This window comes from Oxyura jamaicensis, chromosome 8 (genome assembly GCF_011077185.1).
Source record: "Oxyura jamaicensis isolate SHBP4307 breed ruddy duck chromosome 8, BPBGC_Ojam_1.0, whole genome shotgun sequence".
Classification (NCBI taxonomy): Eukaryota; Metazoa; Chordata; class Aves; order Anseriformes; family Anatidae; genus Oxyura; species Oxyura jamaicensis.
This window is the reverse complement of record NC_048900.1, coordinates 29,794,224-29,808,902: the sequence shown is the minus strand read 5'-3', so window position 1 is coordinate 29,808,902 and position 14,679 is coordinate 29,794,224. Positions and strand designations below refer to the sequence as shown.

The 14,679-nt window shown below is 46.3% G+C and overlaps 1 long non-coding RNA gene across 1 annotated transcript; it reads right to left on the bottom strand.

Moving 5' to 3' along the window:
- Positions 1 to 7,564: 7,564 nt before the first annotated feature.
- On the bottom strand, positions 7,565 to 14,390 carry LOC118171062. Its single transcript, XR_004753024.1, has 3 exons — positions 13,532 to 14,390; positions 11,458 to 11,661; positions 7,565 to 7,651 (listed from the first exon to the last, which is right to left on the bottom strand). It is a non-coding gene; the product is annotated as an uncharacterized LOC118171062 (long non-coding RNA).
- Positions 14,391 to 14,679: the final 289 nt, after the last annotated feature.

The following is a 14,679-nucleotide window of genomic DNA, read 5'->3' as shown; positions in this document are numbered from 1 at the left end:
GAACAGCCATCGCTGAGCGGCTGCCTTTGGAAATAGCGTTAACAGATGGACGCAGCCTGCATCAGCCCCAGCTGCAAAAGCTGCCAGAGCAACAGCAAAGGGAGGGGTGAGGAACGGACCGGGCAGGGCTGCGGGTGTAGTGCTGAACCGCGTTATTATTCACAGCGAGGGATTCCTGCTGGATTCAGGCACTGAAAATGGTGCCCCATGTCCTGTGTAATCAATATTGCGAATGCATCCCTTGCCTGCCTGTGGTGCGGTGGGCAGAGGAGCTGCCTGAAGGAGCAGAAGAAAGACACAGGACTCCTGTCTGCAGGGAACGCTGGCGCTTTGCTCCCTGTGCTCAGACATCTACAAGTCATCCTTTCCCAATACCTTTGTGCTTGGAGGGAAGAGTTCCCCCAGACTCCCAGTAAATATTATTGCCAAGTCCGCACACGCTGCCAATGAGTTAATTCAGCTGCATCTCTCGTGTGCTTTTAATAAGGCGTTTACAGGCACACTTGCTTTTGGGAATCACTGCACAACGTCACCACAAAATGCTCACGCCGCTCCCAGCCCCATCCCAGCGCGGGGCTGCGGGAGGCTTCGTGCGATAAAACAACCCGGGGGTGCTTCGGGAGGGGGCTCGGGGTCTGCTGTGCCTTCACAAGGCGCCTGCGAGCACGGCAGGGTTTGTAAAGCTCCGTTCTCCGTCTGTGGTTAATGCAAGACAAACCAAGCTGATCTGGTCGGTTCCCTCAGGTGTTTTCTAAGACAAGTCTTGAAATGAGCAGAGACCCCTGGCCTGCAGTTAGCCGGGCTTCTCAAAACCAGCTTCAGTGTCTGGGAAGCGTCTTCCTGGGGAAGAATCAAAAGATGAGAGGAAAATATTTCTAAGCCCAGTTGCATTCCACGGGGGATGATAAATAATACAGATGTTTTGGTATCTTTGGGCTCACAAAGAAGTCATTGATAAAACCAATGGCTTATCTGGCTGTGACTGAGCACGCTCTATCTCTCACGATTTTCCTATGACTGTTCAGAAATAACCTTTCAGATTTGAGGCTGTGTTTATCTGACCCAGAGAAATCAAGGTATATGAGGGACCTGGTGATCTTGTTTTTGGGGGGGTGCAGACCCTCTGGTCAATTGGCACAAGATGTATTTGTAAACACACACCGATGCCGGACTGCCCTCTTTCTTCCCAGACTTAACAACCCCTCAGGGGCTGTGGATGGTTTAGGCAGGCTGATTAAATCTGCCTCAGCACGTCAATGGGATCAGGAAGTTGGCAGCAGCTGCTGGAGGGAACATGTAGCTGCTGTCCTACGCCCCCCTCGCCCCTTCTGCCCCAGACACGCAGCGACGGGCAAGGGCTGGGCAGGACCCCAGCGTGGCTGGGCCTTTGGGGCTTTGCGTCTGGGGATGAAGGACTGCTGCTTGCCTTCGGTCAAACCTCCAGACGAACTCTTGTGCCTCCCCAAATCCCTGCACATCTCCCTTGTTAACTCTTTGGCTGGTGCACCCTCGCTGCAAGCAGCCGCACGCACCAGCAGCGGGTTGGCAGCCCCTTGGCTTCTCGCAAAGCATCCACGCGGGATCTTTCCAGACCTGCCACGTGCAGGCTCCATGCTCATATTCTCTTTGCTTGCAATAAACACAGAGTCTTACGCAGAGCCTGCGTGAATATCCAGCGGGTCTCACTGCAAAGGAAGCCTCTTATGTCAGCCTGAGGTCAAGGCAGAGCTGTTTCCTTCTGCACAGTTTCCAGGGCTTTCAATTTTCCCTCTAACTGAAAAAAATCTTTCCATTTTTTTTTTTTTTTCCTTCTCTTGTGAAAATTATGAAAAGAAACCCAGAAGCCTCGCTGTCAGCCTGTGCATTTTTTTCTCCCTAATGATCAACGTAACCCGTGCATTTCCAGCTTTGATATTTCTGGCTGTTTGCATCTTTGCAGCCTCAAAAATCAGCTTCTTGCCCTCTTGGGCACGTGCACTCTGCCAGCTCTTGCAGGCTGTAATTATAGCAGTAGGAAGAGGTGGTGGGGAAGCTGGTTAATGTCAAGGTCTGCTGGAGGGGAGAGTGATGAATTCAAGCCATCCCCCAACATTAAAGGCTATGGGGTTTTATTCAGAGCTCAAGCCAAGATCCTGACTGAGCTTCAAAAAATGAACACCCCACCTTAACATAATCCAATTTTGAGGTGATTCCCCTGACATCTATGCTGGATAGGGAACAGATCCCAATTTGCCTTCAAGCGATTCGTGCCTTTAGCAAGGCAGAGGTGCCAGCTGTGCCTGGCTGTGGGGGTGCCCCATGTGGTCCGCAGCCACCACCTGCACACCCATGCTGCTGCTCACACTGCAGCCAGATCCTGCTGGAACAGGATATTGTGAACAACAAACAGCTCTTGCTCCCCTGCACCATGCCTGTTGCTACGTCCCAGCCCACAGCCCAAAGAACGTGCGTTGTTCCTGCCTGGGATGCGTGTGCAGAGTACTCAGAAATTCGTGTTCTGCTACAGACGGACGCAACAAGAGGACGCAGGGATCTCGTTTCCAAATTAATTCAGCAGAATTAAACGTGTAACTGCTGGTTACAGGCTGATCAGACAGAGAAACGTGATGTAAGGAAGGGAAGCGACGCTGCTGACAGTGAAGGGTTGGTGAAGGTTGGGAAGACAACTCCCAGGGGAAAATACTGATTGTATTTCAGAGTGCAACTGATAGATTTAATATATGATTATTACAAATTAACCATAAATTGAAACCCAGACAGTTTCCTGTTCACGGGGGTGGAGATGGAATATTAAGTACTTCATGCAATTATGAGGAATTGTTTCCATTTGGCATAAATCATTCTTCGGTCTCCATTATCTGCCCATAAAAAGCGCAAGTGTCTTGGCTTCTCCATATAAATAACTTCCTTTAAAATTACTCTTGCAGGGTCTGTGAGTGATGGGGTAATCCTGTTATGAGATTTTAATGCCAAATTACATATTCAGGCTGGAATGATGCTATTTAAACTACTTTACAGATGAAGAAAGAACATAATCATAGTTTTTCATTTCACACACATTTTCCCCTGTTAGTGCCTAATATCATTTACATAGACAAGGCTGTCAGTTACCGACAATGCCATCAGTGAGCCACGTGTAGTGCTTGAGCTTCTGTGCTATCAGAAATGTTCCTCAGATACACGGGATTACGTTTTGTTATCCCTGCACATATGGAGCGCGATCTGCAGCAGTAAATGGGATGTGAGATATGCCCCTAACCAGGTGACCAGCTGCAAAAACACGGCCAGTTTGTTACACTCCAGCAAACTGTTGCTATAATCAACAGCAATATTTATTCCTTTTCAGCCTATAAAAGCAGAGTTCAGAGTAAAGGTGCCCGGTGAAGATGTGCTGTGCAGAAAAATACGCGGGTGTTCAGGAAAAGGAAAGCGGTGATTTCGGATAAGAGGGCTGCTCCTCAGAGTACTGTACTTCTGTACTAGGGAGCAGAGAAAACAGCATCACGCCCAAGCAGAATTGATTTGCCACCTGCCCCCTCCACAGGTTGGAGCACACAGTTGTTAGAGCTTGGTTTGGGCCAGCCCTAATTCACCTCTCCGGCTGCTGCGGGACACCAGGACAAGAGGCAGTGCCACGCGCTGGGGTCACTCGTTTCTCCGAGGCACTCAGCTTCCTTGGGCATTGCAAGATGGTTTTTGTTCAGGCCAAACTTTCAGACGGAGCCACGCCAGTCTGCTGACAAAATGCGAGTTATTCATGAAGAGTACCCAGACCACGTATGCAGGAGGTATGCAATTACAGCTGGGGTCGGCTGGGATACCGCCGGCATCTGGTTAGGATGGTTAGGAAATACAGAACCAAACCCATATTCATCAGTCACCCTTAATTACCTAGTTTTGGAAGGAGAGAGCATTAAAAAATAAAAAGTGAGATCAAGTTTTGCAATTAATGCTCATCTTTAAAACGTTTTTTTCTGCTGTTACAGCTGTGCCATTTGTGTGTTTTCAGAGGGATGTGCAGAGCAGTCCTGAAGGACTTTCTTTACTAAATATTTTTTCTCTGTATTTCAATGAATGAGAGAGAGAAACTTAATGATTATAATAGTTAAGATGAGGTAGCTGCTCTTGGTTAAATGATCGGAACAGTGAGATGAAACTGATTGACCTGGGTGACTGTTATGGCACGAGCTAATGTGCCTTTAGCTGCTGGCAAATTGTTTTTGCCCTACTTGAATATTCATCAAAAGCAGCTTTGATTCACAAATGACAGAAAATCTACGGGGGCTGGTTTGCTCTACAAATAGATGCAACTAATAATACAGCCTGCTAACAAGTGCGTTAACCAAAGAGCCCCCTTGCCTATCAGAAGGGATAACTGTCCTCTTCTAAAGACCTAAAATTTTAAAACAACACCAATAAAATCACAAATGACCAGGAGATGTCTACACAGATATTTCTTATAGAAAATGTTACGTGGACTTTGCTGTAAGTAGCCTCATAAATAGCTTAAATAACTAGTTGGAACTTATTTCTAAATAGCTTCAGACAGGGTCACATGAATGGTGGTTTCTCAGCGCCCTGCGTTTCCGTGTATTTGGCTGAGTGACAGTACAAAGATCACATCTCGGTTTTCACAGTGGATTACAAATAGCTTACCCAAACCAGAAATGCTTTCAGATCTACAAATGAAAGGTGTATTTAGATAAATCTGCAGGATCTTTGAAATGACAGGCGATAGACCATGACAAAGGATTTCCTTTTCAAGGCTTCAGGTCCCAAACAGATGGAAACCAGTGGAAATTCTTGTGATTGCTCTGCAAGTTTCTGTTTCAGGAGAGAGGAGGAGAAATAATGCTGGCAACATGCGGTTCTCATCAAAAGGCTCAGGAGGCCATGGCAAACCTGATCTAAATATTTAGATGTTAAGCGCAGACCTCAGCAAGGCACAGGGGATGCTTCGAGTTTACGTCACCAGCTCCTGCAGAACTGATCCCAGTTTCTGCTGCTGCAAGTTTCTGGTTTCCAGAATTATACCATACTCTGCAAAGGTGGTTTGGGTGCTTAGAAGCTGGTGTTTTTTAAAGCTTTTTGGTGCTTTTGACAATTTTAAGTATTAAGAATTGCTCTCGTGGGTCTGGCAATCGGTACTTCGGGGCTTGAGGTTTACGAATGCCCTGACCAGGGAAAACTGGGCTGGCCTAAACTTTGAGCACATTTGCCAAGAAAGCTCAGACCCAGCAGGCACGGGAAGTGGGGCCAGCAGGCATTTCCAGCCTGGTACGGGGAGAGCTCTCTTCTCTGCTAAAAACAGGAATTTCCCTTCCGTTCCCCCTGAAATATGCGAGCAGCAAAAACACGTGGCACGACTCAGCTCGTGAATCACCGCGGCGGCGAATTGTTTTAGCAGGGGCAGATGCACTCGGCGGCGTTTGGCTATGAATAGATGGGCTTTAGAGGTGTGTCCCGCAGCCGCTCTGCAGTCTGCACCGAGAAGGCCGGATAATAACTTGTTTGTCTTCCCTGCTGCACTTCTCACAAGCTCTTACTAAAGCAGCAGGCAACAAAAGGGGAATATTTCTGGTAGCGGCGCTGACTGCTTTATTCTGTGGTCTGCGCTTCAGGGACAGAAGGAAAGGTAAACTCGGAAAAATGATCTGGAAGGCAGCTCATCCGCTCAGCTCGTCTGACAATCAGTTTTTCACATAATGGCTCCAAAACTTCTTTCTCCTTATCACCTCTGATTGCATCGTAGATATATCAATTTAACAGAGTTTTAAAACAAGGTTCACGTTCATTAGCCTTCATATTAGACTATTGTGTTCACAATCCATCAGAAAAGTGAGCGTATTTCAAGGCACTGCAACCATTTCAAGGCAAAGGAGCAAAAGCAACGTGCGCTGCTGTCCTTTCAATGCATCGGAGAGGTGCAGGAAGCACGTGAAGTGAAGCAAAGCAACCAAAATCAGCATATTAAAACTCATCCTGATGAGCCTGTCTTCATTACTGAAGGAAGGAAAGCAGTGGAATGAAATAAAACGTGACATTATGTTCTTTAAAGTGTTAACAAATTGCTGCATGCTATTAAAAGCTGATCGTGAGATGTTTTTGCGTGCAAGAGCTGGATCAGCACCCTGATGGGGCAGCATCCTCTAGCCTTTGCACACTAACTCGCTAAAATGGCTCTGATCCGTGCAGATTTCTACACTGGAGGTAGAGTAAAATCTAGACCAGAGGTTTCCCTTGTCTAGATAAGATTTTCTCTTGCATGATTTAAATGAACGTGACATATAGGTGCTAAGATGGAAAGTCACCTTACTGTACCCCCAGGGCTGGCCTGTTTACATTTACATGTATGGAGAACAAGGGAAGGACCAAAAAAAAAAAAACTCAAACCAAACCAAATAGTAAGATGTCAGTAAAATGTAGACGAGTTCAGCCTTTTCTTTTCAAGCTCACGATGGAGGGATCACATTGGATGAGTGGAAAAAACAGAACAGAACAAAACATCCCTTCCTTTCTCTTCCCTGTGGTGTAAGCCAGGCAGAGGAAAGATGACTCCAGGAAGCCAAAGTCCCTTCTTCATGGCCAAATAGCTTTCTGTGCAGGAAGGCAGAGGTTGCTGGTGAAGATCTGGGATATTTCCCAAATAGGGAAGGTCTGTAGGGTGCCTCTCAAGAAAATACTGACCAGGTAGTGGGGGCCATAACCGATTAGATTGGTTAGATAATCCTCCTCCTTCGCCCCGGCCTGCTCCTTGCTGTGGTGCTCTAGAAAAAGCAGCTGGGCTTCCTTACTTCTTAGATCTTGAAAAGGTGGCACAGGAATGTCTCTGTTCCTTGTGTTTCCTCATCTCCGAGCTGTTTTTTCCTGTGCCTCTCGCTTTAACGCTGCCCCTTACAACGGCCATTCCAGAAATCCCTGCCTCCCACCCAGGGGGCTGCTGATAACCCAGATGAGAAGCCCTAGCAGCACCAGGGACTTGGACTGGAAGCAGCAGAGCTTCCTGCTGGGAGCTGTGGAGGAACCTGGGGTGCCTGCTGACTTCTGCTGCAGCTGGGCCAGGACAGCACAGCACAGTTCTGGGCCTCACAGCTCCGTTTTTGGGTCGACAGCCCTCTTCTCGCTGCCACGAGAAGGTTGACTGAAGCCCCTCTCCATTTCCAGCTTTCAGAGCACATCTGGGCACAATCTGGCTCTCCTTTAACTCCACTGGACTTCAGCTGCTGATTTCACAAAGGAGAAGTCTGTGCTTTGTCATCTACTTCTGGGCACAGGAAGATGTTCTGTTCGTCTTGAGAGACAGAGGCGCATCCTTCAAAACAGAGAGCCAGCGCTGGCACCGCTCCCCCCGGCTAACGCGAACACATCCACTTACACCAATTAGGATCCAGTTACTGCAACGCCATCCACCAGCGCGTTTTAAAAATAGCGTGCCATTAGGTAGAGCCTAGCTTCGCATGCATTAGTATCATTGCACAGAAAAGGAGCCCGAGAGGTTTAAATATTTAATTGCTCACCCCCCTCCCTTTTTATTTTAGCCTTATACAGGAAGGGAAAATTTACTGTGAGACGGAGGTTGTCTTCTATAAGAAATGAAGCTCTTGTGGTACATCAAAAACGGGTACATCAACTCACTTTTAAAGCCTCATTTCTGCAGATAAAATAATGGAAAAGGAGAAAGTTTGCAGATTTCACAAGTGTCTCCAAGTCAAAACAGCGATGTTCATGTACAGATAACAGTGCTGCGCTTTTCATCCACAGCTGCTGAGGAACCCTGAGATGTCAAAGCGATGATCACGGCCTGCGTTTGGGGAAAACACCGCACAGAGAAGCGAGGCACCTTGCACGGCACTCCTGGCCCCTGGCTGAACCAGGAAAGGAGCTTTCATCTTCCCAGCCCCACACTTTCCCCTCTGAGCCTTTTCCTTACATAGAGGAGAAGAATTTTTTCCATTTTCTCCAGCCACGTTACTCCCTGAGATGGAAGCAGTGCTGAATGGTGCCAGCAGGTTTTACGTCACGAGCTCTGGGAGCGTGTGATCTGGGATTGCTCAGTGGAGCTTCTGCCTCCAGAACTGGCCTGTGGGCAGAGCAGAAGCAGCGTACGGTGAAAAAAGATGCACAGCCCGCAGGGACGGTGCTGATTTGCAGCTAGCAGCCCCCTTGGACCCGAACGGTTTGGGGCAGGATGCTGCAACTCCACCTATCTGTATTTGTCTGCTAACTGGAGCGTGGCAACCCCTCAACGCGGTAACTGGCAACGGACTGTGCCTGCCAAATTTAAAGCAGATTCGCTAACAATTTGGGTGAAGCTTAAATAGGTTTTCTCAGTAAATTACTTATATTTGAATTTTTCTTCACTTTTCTTTCCACTGTAGGCAAAAACACTGCAATATCATTCACATTTTAAATGTTTTCCAACTGCGTGTGAGGCTTTGTCATGAACAATGATCCCCTGGCTGTTGGCACCCAGCAACAGCTCGACTCACAGCTCTTCTTTGACTGCCAGTGGTGTACTCCGTAGAGAAAGGGGAAACAGCTGCCAAATTGGTCTCCACTCTTAATTTACCCAGCATCATTCTCGTTTTCTATTTAGAGCCACAGCCTGGAAGCTATTAACCTCCAAGTTCTGTTACACAATAACTTGAAATAATCCTTTGGGTTTTGCTCAGATACGACTTGGGGTGTCAGAAGCAGCAGGGCTGTTGGAGGCTGCCGTCCGTTCCTGTAGGTAGGGTTTAGGAAATGGTATCCACCCCTTCCAGGGACTGTGAGTGAATTCACCTCTTATGACCTAGCTGCAGAGACAATGCTTTTCCTAGTAAAGCATGTGATGTTTTTCTATGCATTGTCAGTGGAAATTGAAGCTTTCACTTTAGTTTGGGACTTGTGAGAATTAATGAAGTTTTACTTAAAATCAATTTACAATGGTGGGCGAGGACAAAAACATGTTGGATTCGGCGCAGCACGAAGAATACCTGCCCCGAGGAGATGCTTTTGCTTGTCTTTGCTCCTGCATTTTTTCTTTTATTTCACTAATCAATCACCTACGGCCATTATGTCAGCTCGGCTCCTTCTGGCATACATCCCCTGGTATAATTATGGGTATGAATGGGTGATCTGGGTGTTGTCTCTGGAGCCTGGCCTTTCTTTCCCATTGTATGCGCCTTCCTCCCTTGCCGACAGCTGATCAGACAGTGGTGTGGAATGCGCTATTTAATTTCTCTGCAATGAATCCACCAGCTCTGCCCTGTCATTGCAATTAGTCATACCCTCTCGGGGCATTATAATCCTCACATATCACATCTCACCAAGTCGTTCCTATAGTGTTAGGAACAAAGCTCACTCACAAAAAAAATCACGAGAAGAGAAGCATCCAGAGGAAGTTACTGCGGGGTGCTGTGTTTGGCGAGAATCACCTCAAATAGCAATTTGATCTAATGCTAACCTACGGTTAGAAATTAAGAATGTGCTGGTGCCTTTTGTGAATGCAGGACTGTGCCTCTCGAGGCAAGGTGAAAACCTTCCTCTGCCTGCTCTGAGCTGGGCACAAGGTCTGAGCTGTCAACAGGTTGTTGTCAACAGTGCCCACCTGCGAGAGAGGCTCCTGCACCTCATCCCAGTCAGAGTAAGCACAAATTAATTTCACATCACTGTATATCCAGCTATGCCTTACCATGCAGACTCGATCCACGCTGCCTAACACTAAACTGAAAGCAAGAGCAGTCAAAGTCAAGGCTGACCTCAACTCACAGAACCTAGCAGTTTCCTCCTCCAAAGGCTGCAGCTGTAGGTATGCTCAGGGGCACTTTGCAGCCCCTGGTACTTCCAGGACCATTTAATTCTTCAGACCTTAGCAACATACTGAATGCTACTAGATTATTTAATCTGTGTCTGCACTGAACTTTAATACCTACTCATCTGACCACTGAAAGTGGGAAAATTGGCATCTGTTAGCTGTGGGAATGTAGATTATGGTTCATCACAGAGTTTTAGCCCAGAAAATGACAAGGGTAATACTTATCACAAACCACCACACACAGTAACGACAGGCAGCTGTTGCGGTAATAAGAGAGCAATCAATAATTCATTTGATATTCCTTGTGCAATTAATCATGATAAATTAACGTGGCTTTAATGTGGCACTAACAAGCATTTCCTGGGCTCTCCGATGTAATTTAACAATTAATGTGCCATCATTTTAAATTGCAGCTGTCCTTACTCTGCAGACACACGGAAATCATCAGAGCCACAATATCCAACAGAGACGGGATAATAGTTGGAAAGCTTTCAAAGACTTGGGTTCTGGGAGGCTCATCTGCCCAGCTATGAGCATTTTGGTTTTGTCCCCCACCCTCCTCCAAAACTATTTAGGATTATTTCTGCCTTCAGGGCAGAACAACATTGCTTGCACCCAAGGAAGTCTGATCATGTATTTGCTGATACTATTTTTTCATTAACTACAAGAAGTGTATGTGTTCAGGTTATTTAAACCACTCAGATACATTGAAGGAACAGTATTAGTTACATCCAAGAGATGATTAAATACAGACTAAAGCTAGATAGAGTAATTTTGAATTTGTTCTTAATTCACCCACTGAAAGGCTCCATTTTTATTCATTTACACCAAGCTCCACAGAGAAAAGCTTTTTAGCCCTCTCTGTGTTTAGAACTGCTAAACTCGCCAGATTAAAAGATAAAGAGCGCTAAAAAGATACTGGCGCTAAAAAACAAATTCAGGATGACTGACTGGGTCATCACGAGGATGTTGTTGTCATGAGAATGGGGGATGCTATTCTCAGAAAAATGAAATTAAACATAGTGCCTGCCTACCTACTCATATCCCAAAACATGGGGCTGTATAAGGCCATGTGGCTTCAGCAGAGCATCCGAGAATTATCCCCTGGCTATCTCTTTTGGAAACTGAAAGTCTCCAAAATCCCTGACTGAACACTGCAGAAAAGCAGCATGCAAGGGGTGACGTGTGCCCTTACAGTTGGCACTCAGAGCAGCTGGGAGAGAGGGGCAAGACAGGGCTGATGATGCTGGCAGTAACTCCCCACAGGCTGGGCTTCACTTTACGACAAATCTTGCAATGTTTAGGGCTATTCACACCAACAATCAACACAATGGGGAACCTGGCCACAAGACTTTAGTTTCTTATTTTATTTTCTATTAAAAAATAATAATAAAAAAAATAGGCAGCCTAACTTTAGCATAAAGCACTTTGCCTTTGGGCAGCAATCTCATTAAGAATTTGTTCGCACCTCTTTCTTATGCTTAGAGTCAAATGAAAGATGTGTTTGATTTAGCTGCTTTGCAAACAACTCATAAACTTCTGCCATTCTTTCCCCTCCTTTTCAAGTGCTATCTTTTTGTCCTTGGATGCTCTAAATTATTAACATATTTTACAGTGTGCTCAAGATAAAAGAGATCTTTCAACTCTCATTCTCTCACCCCTTGGCTGAGCCAGTCACGTTGTTTCTCAATGGATACCTTTGATCAACCTGCTTGTTGGATGTTAAACCGCAGGACACCCCTAGTGAGAAAAGAAACCGGAGGAAGCCTTTCAGCAATCCCTTACCGTCAGAATTTTCTGCTGATCTATGGCAGCACTTTGAAGTCACCCCAGCTTACGGTGAGGTTCTGAGAGAGGTCACCCTTAATGTAAAGAAAAGCATAATTATAAAAGGAGCACATGATTGTTACAAACATCTTATAAAACTAGAGTACACATAGCCATGTGTATTACTTTGCCTATCAGTGGAAGTTGCTCGCAGGGGTAATAAATCGTTTATTGACTTGACCCCCAGGCTGGTGTCACTACGAACAAGGTCCTCTGTACTTCACTAACCCTTTCTGACCTATTTTTCAGCCTGTCCTTAACATGAAATGTCATTGTAATACAGTTGCACAGAGCAAGTAATATCATCTCTATGTAACCCTGCAGCTATTCACAGGATTGTTTAGGGAATGCTATTCAGAACAAGGCTAGCACAGTGCTAGAAAGTACAGCAGTCAGGAGACAAAACACCTTCAGCTGTGTGTGTGTCTCCTCCCAGCACTGTGATCTGTATCACAGACTGAAGACAGCATACTCTTTGCTATATTTCTGTGCTAATTTGCAGACATACATTTGATGCTGTGCAACAACAGGGCAAGATACCCCTGCAGAAATAAGATGGATTCCCGCTGTCCCACTGGCGTGCCCTTCGTTGTGGCAGCCAGGAGTTGTGTGTGTGTCCCTCAGCAGCACTTCACAGCACTCACCAGCACTGTTTCCAGCACCCAGTCCTTCAGGCATGGTGTTTTCTGAGGGCTGTGTGGCACATTGACGTTTACCGCTTGTAGGAGATGGCACCAAGTCACCCTAACTTCTACCAGCGCGCTGCAGGTGAGCACGCAGGCCGGGAGCTCCCGGAGAAAGCAGAGCGCACACAGCAAAACGACACTCATGCACATGGAGCCGACTCCTTTGGCAATGTGTTTTGAAGGGACTTAACCCCCCTGCGGTAAGCCCGTAGGTCGCCCCCCGAAAGGCCGGGGAGCGCCGAGGGCCGCCGGGCAGCTGGGTGCCGCCGACCCGAGGCCCTGAGGCCGGCCTAGGCCCGGCGCGGCCCTGCGGTGCCACCCAGCGGAGCGGGGCTGCAGTGGCGGGGCCAGGGCCGCCCGGGTTCCACCGGTACCCCAAAACAGGTCCCGGGAGGAACTGCGGATCAATTCGTTTTACTTCGTGCGTTTGATAAATGGCGAGCGAACAGCCTCCTCCCTTAGGGGGACCGCCGCGAGCGCTGCGCCGCCTTTCCTCGCAGCAGACGCAGGCAGGTTGAAGAGGCAAAGGTCACAGATAAGAGCCCATAAAGAAGTGTGAAATTTAAAGGACTGCAGTTCAGTGTCTCATTACCCTGCACACAGGAAAATCTGGAGCTGGATTTTCATTAGAAAAGCTGTGAGACATTTGTAGCTGCAGATAATTTTCCACACATGGTCAATAGGATTAAGTGATATCATCTGCATCCACAGGCTGAAGTACAAGCTACAGTTCCAGTCAGATACTGCTTGCATTCCCAACTGCGAACAGTTTCTAGAAAGGCACCAAATATACAGCACGGTGCCCTTCCGTGCCTTCAGACGCCTGTATGACAGAGCTAATGCCTATCCAGACCCACCGCATGTTCAGCGCCAGCTATCGTGAATGCCATTTTTAGGTCAAGAATGATGATTTTTTCCAGATGTACAGGTATAAATCTCTACAGGATGCAGCTTTGTCCCTTGTTTACCAAACCTTGTTACCTTGTTTAGTTATTTTCCTTGCTCAAACTAAGCGGATGTCACAAATCAGAGACTGTGATGCACACAAGGTATCGCAATGCCTCATATTTCAAGGCCAGCGTGAGAATTTTTTTTTAGAAAAGTGAATTTATTGACAAGCTCCAAGGGTCCTGCTTTGTTTGAGAAATACCGCAATCTTTTCAGAGCATGAAAAGCATGCTGTGAACATTTGAGCACGTCAAAGAAGCATACTCTGTACCTTTACTGCCCTCACAGACAGGAGAGGTCAAATGAGAAAGAAGTCTTAGGAAGGTGAAATGACTTGATCACGGTCACATCGTAGCAGCACAGCTGTGGAGAGATGACAGGTTATCTATTCTTCAGTCCTGTGCTCTCTTCTTAAAGACTGCAGTGCCTACAGGCATGGCTGTATATAGGGTTGATACAGTTTTCAATGTTATTGTTCTTTCAGGACCATCCTCGTGGTCATAAAAATCCCAAGATGCCTGTTAGTGAGAAGAAATGTCATGTGTGTTACACACACACAGCCCTGGCCGTGGAATGGGGTTGTTTTATGACAGCTGCTCCGCTTGCCTGCTGTGTCAGCTTGGGAACAGGTTTCAGAGGTCTGACATTCTTATCTTTTTATCTCTAGATATTCCGCTAAGAATTATTTTTGCAGTTTAATTACACAACCAACATTTCTAATGGATTATTACACCATAGTACTCTCATCTGTCATCATAATGCTCCAGTCCTAAGGTTTGTTTTTTTCCCTGGGACACAGCGTACAAGTATTAAAGCACACTTACATCTCTCATTAGGCAGCGTACAGATGTATGAAGAAGCCAGTGCCTTGAAGACTGTAAAAGTGTTTCTTTTGTATTCTCAGAGATCTGTGAATGTGATCATGTGGACTTTGTAACCGCACGGCTCTGGCTTACTTAATGAGTGTACCAGGCTGCCTCTTGAAACCTGAGCCTGGATCCAAGCTGTAGGAATCTCTACTGTCCTGTCTACCTACATGTCATTTGCCCTTTCTATAGGTCTAAACACAGCTGTGTTAATTACTTAGTGATGGCTACAGCTGACAAGCCCAGCAGAGATAAGAGATGAGTATATTTTTTTTTTTTTTCAGAAAAATAAGTTTTTTGTTTGTTTGTTTGTTTGTTTTCAGAAAATAACAATAAGCCACATTCACACATTTCATGTACAGTACACAGACCAAAAGAACACAAGATCTAATTTAACGCTGGAGTGCAAAAATAACATTATTAGTTTTTCAGTTCTGAATACAAACATAGACTGATTCTGAAACAAGCAACGGCATCTTCTTGCTCAACAGATATTTTGTTCTGTGCATTCAAAACTAGATGTTTCTTCATAGGATTGCCTACATCTGTCAGT